Source organism: Lontra canadensis, unplaced genomic scaffold (genome assembly GCF_010015895.1).
Source record: "Lontra canadensis isolate GAN:19392208 unplaced genomic scaffold, GSC_riverotter_1.0 scaffold30, whole genome shotgun sequence".
Taxonomy (NCBI): domain Eukaryota; kingdom Metazoa; phylum Chordata; class Mammalia; order Carnivora; family Mustelidae; genus Lontra; species Lontra canadensis.
In genome coordinates this window covers 1,320,189-1,328,607 of record NW_022631024.1, presented here as the reverse complement: position 1 = coordinate 1,328,607, position 8,419 = coordinate 1,320,189, and positions in this window count along the sequence as shown.

Genomic DNA, 8,419 nt, shown 5'->3' with positions numbered 1-8,419 from the left:
AAAAGGTCATTTGTACATTTTAGTATTTTTTATGTCATTTTATATAAACTCTCTTAGGGATGGCCAGTATGAGGCCAATGGGAGTCTTCGACAACCGTAGAATATAGATGGGCGCCTGGGGGGCTCGGGCAGTTGAGCATCCAACTCTCGATTTCAGCTTGGTTGATGATCTTGGGTGATGGGATCGAGCCCCACGTCGGGCTCCATGCTCAGCAGGGAGTCCGCTGGAGATTCTCTCTCTAAAATAAATAAATAAAATCTTAAAAAAAAAATGTAGAACAGTGGGACAGACTCAACTGTAGGCCAGCTCCTTGGTGAGGAGGGACTTGGTGCTAAGGCCAGCCTGGGCGGCCCCCAGGACATCTATCCCTGGCATGGTGCTCACATGCCCATTTTCCTTCCAGGAAGTTAGAGTCCACCCTGTCTTCAGGAGATCCCACACATAAAGCAGCGAGTCCTAGCCAAAGACTTCCTCGCTTTTGTCTTCTCTGGCCCCTACCTGTCCCTGATACCAGCAGCTGACAGCCATTGTCCTTGTATCCCTCCTGCACCTCGCAGGGCTGGCTTCCCTGTGGGAGGATCCGAGTTTGAATCTCCACATTCAGCTGAATGATCTTGGCTGTTATAAAATCTCAGTTTCCATACTAATTAAATCGTACGTTCCTCATAGTGTTGCCTGAGCACCGGATAAAAGTGTATTTTTTTTTTTTAATTTTATTTATTTGACAGAGATCACAAGTAAGCAGAGGGGCAGGCAGAAAGAGAGGGGGAAAACAGGCTTCCTGCTGAGCAGAGACCCCCCCCCCCCGACAACGACAACGTGGGGCTCGATCGCAGGACCCTGGGGTCATGACCTGAGCCAAAGGCAGAAGCTTAACCCACTGAGCCATCCAGGCGCCCCCTGGGTAAAAGTGTACTGAATGCCAAGCGAGGAAGTGGGTGCTTACAAAGGCTGGTCATAGTTGTTTATTGCTGTCAGGACTAAACACTCCTCTTCTCTCACTAAACACATTCCTTCTCACATTCTCCTTAGATCTTACTTGTAAAGCTTTAGTCCTTGTACAGCTTCCCTTTGATTCCTTAGGTTATGGATCTTTGAGCTCTGGAAGGACAGGGGGGTGGTGGGAGAGGAGCTCCTTCCCAGAGAAGCTACAGCCGGCTGAATATGCTTATTCTCACTACAGTCCTCGCTATCCCAGGAGGAGAAGGAGGAGGCTGAGGCCCAGGGACATTCAGTCCTTTGCCCAAGGTTACATGGGGAGGTGGGAAGGGGGAAGAGCTGAGATTTGACAGGCAAGGATACCACTGTACTAATGAGGAAAAGAGAGATTTGAGCCAGGGACTGCCCGACTCAAAGCCAGAATACCTTCCTTCCCATTCCTTTGTCTTCGCATGATGTCACGAAGTTCATTTTAGAAATTCATAGGCCATGACACTGTTTGTGTATTTTCTAGACCATTATTAACTTTTCAGTTCCAAGGAGATCCTTCTGGCCAGGGGCCCAGAAACAGTACACAGATATCTCCAGGAAAATCCTAGCATATCCTGAACCGTTAGTGCTACAGCTGACCCTTGTAGCAAGGAGGCAGGCGGTAATCAGAAAATCCAAGGGAGTGGGTTGGGAGGGCGTCCCAGAGAAAGGGAACAGAGGAAATGTACATGTGAGAAAATCAAATAAATTAGCAGGGTTCTATTAGCAATGAAATTATTTCCCTAAACTCTACGCATTTGTTTGATGTAAAAATTCCTTTTCTGGGCTTTTTTTTTTTTTCTTCTTTTTGAGATTTTATTTACTTGACAGAGACACAACGAGAGAGGGAACACAAGCAGGGGGAGTGGGAGAGGGAGAAGCAGGCTTCCCATGGAGTGGGGAACCCGACAGGGGGCTTGATCCCAGGACCCTGGGATCATGACCTGAGCTGAAGGCAGACCCTTAATGACGGAGCCACCCAGGTGCTCCTCCTTTTCTGTGCATTTTAAGTGGAAAACAGATTAATAAATGCAAATGTTTATATAGGTGTTTTCAGTCTTACATGCCCTAATCAGGTACTCTCAGCACCTAAGGTACCAGCTACTAAAATGCATTAATTTGCTCACTTGACATTCACTGAACACTTCATTTTAAAGTCTGCCCCTGTAAAATCATATAGAGGAACTTTCCAAAGGCAGTTGACCTTTTTTTCCAGGAAAGTATATAATCCCTTGGAATCTGGCCAATTATATATTTAAAACTTAAAGAAATTTATGTATTTACTTATATAAGTTAAATATATTTGCACCTGACTGGCTCAGTCGGTGGAGCATATGACTCTTGATCTTGGGGTTGTGAGTTCAAGCCCTACGTTGGGTATAGAGATACTTAAAAATATAAAACATATATACATATATATATTTCAGGAAAATGTTTCATGATTATTAACACCTTTTTTTGGGTGGGTGAAACTATCTTACAAGAGGATCTTTGATTTTACCAAAAGGTTAAAAATGATCTGGAAAAGATACAATTTTGAATGCTACTTTTTCACACATAATCCAGGCTGTCTATAATTTAAGTCCCAATTTGTATTCAAAATATTTTTTTTCTTGAAAATAGCTACCAGGTGGGCACCTGGCTGGCTCAGTCAGAAGAGCATGTGACTTGATTTCAGGGTCCTGAGTTTGAGTCTCACACAGGGTGCAGAAACTACTCAAATAAACAAAACTTTAAAAAACAGGGGCATCTGGGTGGCTCAGTTGGTTTAATGTCTGCCTTCAGCTTAGGTCATGATCCCGGGGTCCTGGGATGGAGCCCCATGTTCGGCTCCCTGCTCAGCGGGGAGTCTGCTTTTCCTTCTCCCTCTGCCCCTTTCTTGTGCTCCCTCTCTTGTTCTCTCTCAAATCAATAAAATATTAAAAAAAAAAAAAAAAAAGCTTTAGGGGCACCTGGGTGGCTCAGTCATTAAGCATCTGCCTTCGGCTCAGGTCATGGTCCTAGAGTCCTGGGATTGAATCTCACATTGGGTTCCCTGCTCAGCAGGAAGCCTGCTTCTCCCTCTCTCATTCTGTGTTTGACCTTGTGTTCCCTCTCTCATGGTCTCTCTCTCTGTGTCAAATAAATAAATAAAATCTAAAAAAAAAATTTTTTTTCAAAAAATAAAATAGCTACGAGCTATTAAAGTATTGTGATACAGTGGGTATCACTGGTATCACAAACATATCAGACAAGTCGCCATTATCATTCTCTTTCTGAACAATGATTTTTAAAGATTTTTTAACTTAAATTCTAGTTAACATACACTGCGATACTGGTTTCAGGAACAGAATTCAGTGATTCATCACTTGATATCTGAGCAATGATTACTAAAGAAACTTCCCCAGGGGTTTTGAGTTCACAGTCACTAAGAAATACTTCCTGATCTCCCAGTTGACAGTAGCAGAAATTTCCAGTCTGTAACAGCCTTGATTTTGACACAGGAATTACAAGTATAGAACTCAGGTCAGTTCGTGTTTTTAATCTTTCAACACTGTGAAAAAAGAACTTAGCTATTTCTGGTAGCCTTGTGAAAACAGAATGAGTGAAGAAAAGCTTCATCGTGAAAAGTGCAGCAGAAGGCTACCCGTTTCCTGAAGTTGGCCCACTTTGGCCCAGGCTGCCCCGCTAAGCCTCCATTCCCAGCTAGGCATGGCCATGAGCATAACTTCTTGTCAGTGGATTGTGAGTGGAAGTGATGTGTGTAACTTCTCTTTTATTAGCTCCAAAGGAACGTGTTTGTCTGGGATTAGCCCTCTGGGTCCCTTCCCACTAGTTGGAATGCAGACCACCAGTAAGAGCTTCAGCTGTGCAGATAAGGACAAGATGATGGACAAACAAGAGAGGAGCCCTGAAGCTAGACTGTGACCTGAGAGAGAAATGGGGGAGGGGCAGAGGGAGAGGGACAAGCAGACTTCCCACTGAGCAGAGAGCCCCACATGGGGCTCGATCCCAGGACCCCGAGATCACAACCTGAGCCGAAGGCAGACACTTAACCAACCGAGCCACCCAGGCGCCCCTGAATTTCATTCTTTTAAAGCCACTATATATAATTTTAACTTTCCACTCAACGATCACAATCAAACAATTTCAGATGCGTTAAGTTTAGAGCTTGCTGATTTTCCACAAGCTGAACACACTCTAGCAACCAGAACCTAGATGAGGAAGTGTAATATATCCCGGAGCGCAGATGGTCTCCCTCATCTTCCCCTCCAGGCCTAGTGGCCAAGGAATCTATAGCAACATAAATCGGTTTTGCCTGCTTTTCTTCTTTATATACGCGAAGTCATACTGTATTGTGGCAGATGGGAATTAGAGCCACAGATTTCTTCCTTCCCTATACGTGTGGACTTTTGCAAGCCTGGGAGGCTCCGTCAGTCAAGAGTCAGACTCGAGTTCGGCTCAGGTCTTGATCTCGGTTGTGAGATTGAGCCCCACATTGGGCTCCACGTTCATGAGAGTCTGCCTGAGATTCTCTTTGTCCCTCTCTCTCTGCCCAACCTCCCCCCGGCCCTGCTCACACTCTCTCTCAAATAAAATTCTTAAAGATAAATACATGCAGAGAAACAAACACTGTGAACTTGTAGGTGGAGCCTTAGCAGGCCTGTGGCTTCCCTTTGACCATCTTGGAAAGCTGTTGCATGCCAGGGAGGTGACCCAGGCCACGTGGAGAACTGAGCACCGCCAGGTGTGTGATGAAGGTCACCTTCGGAGCCTGCCAAATGCGCAGCTGAATGCCACCGCCGATGAAATCAGAAGAGAAACTGCACACCATCATGAAAAATAGCAAATCGGTGCTGAGGACAGTTAAGTTTTGGCGTAGCCTGTTATGCAGCAATAGATTTGAGTGAAATGAATCATATGCTCTTATTCTGGCTCGGGCTTTTCTTGCTCAGCACATCTGTGGGATGGAGGCAGCCTGTCCTATGTAGTTGATGACAACTCCAGCTCACGGCTGGACAGCTTCGATCATGGGCCAGTGTTATGATTCATTAACTACTGGTGGGCATAAGGGTGGTTGGTAGTTTGGAGGTCTTAACGAGTAGTGCTACTTTGAACATTCTAGCGCTGTGTCATTTGGTGAACGTAGGCATGCATTTATGATCGTTGTATAACCAGCAGAGGCCTTTCTGGGCCCCAGGGGAACCTGCCTGGGTAGATTAGATACCAGCTCTTCTTCAAAGGAGTTGTTTCAGGGGCGCCTAAGTGGCTCAGAGGGTTAAGCCTCTGCCTTTGGCCCAGGTCGTGATCTCAGGGTCCTGGGATCTAGCCTCGAATCGGGCTCTCTGCTCAGCAGGGAGCCTGCTTCCTCCTCTCTCTCTGCCTACCTCTCTGCCTACTTGTGATCTCTGTCAAATAAATAAATAAAATCTTAAAAAAAAAGTTGTTTCAGTTCCCATTCCCAGCCGCTGGCGGGGAGCTGGCAGATCTCACTTGTTCCATACACTTGCCCACACTGTGTTCTTATGCTTGGCAACCCTCGGTTTGAAAAATGAGTGTGTAGAATGTTGGAAGGTACACAGGACTGTTAGCTTCACTAGCCAGTGTTAGAAGCTGGACCAACTGGTTTTGATGTCTACATTTCTTCTCGACATCTCCGGTTCAGAGGCCACAATTTAACAATAAAAGCTTGAATGTATACAGTGTCGTCTATCTTACGTACTACTTTTGCAATCATAATTTCACTGGAGTCTTCCAATAAAATAACACTGTGAGACAGGCAGTGTGCAGGTTATTACCTTTGTCCTGCAGAGAAGGAAAGGGACTTGCCAAAGAGCAATTGGCATGTGGCACAGCCCAGGTGGAACACACGGGTCTTCGGACAGGCTGACTGGTTCTTTCTGCCAGAGCCCTCTACTTTCCCTGGTGTCCTGGCAGTGGGGTTCATGAAGACTGAGGGACGGGGCAGGTAGGAAGTATTTGTACCTATGGAATAAGTGACATCGGTTAAACATCACGAACAGAAAGAATGTCCAGTCCTTTCCTAGATGTGATCTCCCCAGGGTCTGAAATACAGCCAATTCAAAAACCTAGGCTCAGGGTGATGGGAATGGGTGTCAGCTAGCACTGCATGTCCATGCGCTGGCCTTTTTCAGTTCATCCAGAAATAATCTTTTGAGAACTGGCCAACTTCACATGACTTAACAACTATGCAGACATTTAAAATGAGGCTGCGGAACACCTGGGTGGCTCAGTTAAGTGTCTGTCTGCCTTTGGCTCAGATCATTACCCCAGGATTCTGGGATCAAGCATCAGGCTCGCTGCTCAGTTTGAAGCCTCCTTCTCCATCTTCCACTCCCCCTGCTTGTATTCCCTCTCTTGTTGTGTCTATCTCTGTCAAATAAATAAAATCTTAAAATAAAATAAAGTAAAATGAGGCTACATGGAATGTTGTCCATGTTTTGCCCTAAGGGAAAAACACAGGTAATAGTACAGCACCACACAGCATCATCCCATTTTGGTAAAAATAAATCTGGATGTGTCTGTATATTCATCGATAAAGGTCTGGAAAAAATAGAGCAAAAATGTTAGCAGTGTTATCTCTGGGTATTGAGTTTTAAAAGATGAATTTATTTCCTACTTTATGCCTTTCTGTATTTTTTTTTTGCATTGAAGATGAATCAGTCTTATTTTTAAAACTTACTTATTTTTGAAAATAGGCACTACATTCGCATAGTCAGAGTGCAGAAATTTATAGGACAAAACACCTCCCTCTCCTCTGTGTCTGCCTTCCATCTGGCTCCCTCCAGAGGTAACCAGTGTTCCCAGCATCTGGTGTAACCCTGAGGAGATGCTTTGCGCACAGACAAGGAAATACATAAATTTATTTTCTTTATCACTTTTACAATAAAAAAGCAGGAACACTTTCATTTTGAAGGAGAGGTTGTAGAAGACTATTTTATGATGTCAAAAGATGATAAATGGGAGAAAGGCCATCGAACAGTTTGAGTATCACATGTATTTATAATAATTAAAGAAAAAAATTACATTAAAAATATTTATAGGGGCGCCTGGGAGGCTCAGTGGGTTAAAGCCTCTGCCTTCGGCTCAGGTCATGATCCCGGGATCCTGGGATCAAGCCCCGTATTGGGCTCTCTTCTCGGCAGGGAGCCTGCTTCCTCCTGTCTCTCTCTGCCTGCCTCTCTGCCTACTTGTGATCTCTCTCCCTCTGTCGAATAAATAAATAAAATCTTTAAAAAATGAAAAATAAAAATACTTATAAAGAGGCATGGTGGTTAAGGGTGTGGACTCCAAAACCACGCTACCTGGTTCAAATCCCAGGCGGACACTTCTTCGCTCAGCTCCTGGGGCAAGTGCCTTAATTTCTCTGTGTCTCGCGCCTTCATCTGCAGAACAGGAATCGTACAATAATAGCACCACCCCACAGAGCTGTCACCGGGAATGGTACAGGATTCAGGCAGAACCCCTAAAATAGCGCCTCACTTTGTTTCCAAATGTCAGGATGATTATGTTCATCTCAGTTTCCTCATTTTCCTACATTGGACATGTATTACAAAAGGACTTAAAGAATAAACCCCCACAAGAGAAGGGAAACCGCACAGACACAGACCGCAGCACAGACGAAAATGAGAGACCATGGGGCCCGAGGACGAGCAGAAATGATGTTTGCAACCCCGGAGACAAAGGAGGCCTCTGGTTTCCAGATTTTTTTTTAAAGTTTATTATTTTTTAAAGATTTTATTTATTTGACAGAGCGAGAAAGAGAGAGAGAGAGCATAAGCAGGGGGAGAGGCAGAGGGAGAAGCAGACACCCCACGGAGCAGAGAGTCCGATGTGGGGTTTGATCCCAGGACCCTGGGTTCATGACCTGAGTGAAAGGCAGATGCTTAACCAACTGAGCCACCTAGGCACCCCTCCTGATTATTTTTTTTTTAGTATTTTATTTTTGGAATAATCCCTATGCCCAACGTGGAGCTCGACTTACAAACCCAAGACCAGGAGTCCTGTGCTCCACTGACTGAGCCAGCCAGGTGTCCCTGGTTTCTGGATTTCGATACTGGAAGGCCCACAAGGGTCCCTCTGTCAGTGTCAGCAGGGCGTCATCCCAAGAGCAGAGATGGAATCTGGCCCACAAGCCTTCTCCCCTGGAGTTTGGAGAAGGCCTTTGAGACTTTCCTAGAAACTCCTTGGACCTTCATTGTCCCAACAGCCTTCAGCAGACTCTTTGTCACTGTCTTCCTGGCAGGGCTTCCCTGGAGAAAGGCTTCAGAGTCACCTTCAGAATCACCACCAGCCTGATGTGGCTGAAAGTCTGGGGGATGGAAAGATGAGAGGTGTCATCCACAGTCCAGCAGGGGAAAGAACGGTCCAGTCTCAGTTCTCTTTGTACACGCAGCAGGTGGAACGTGTGGGGGGCGTGTTAATCTTCAGCCTCCAGCCGGAGCCTGT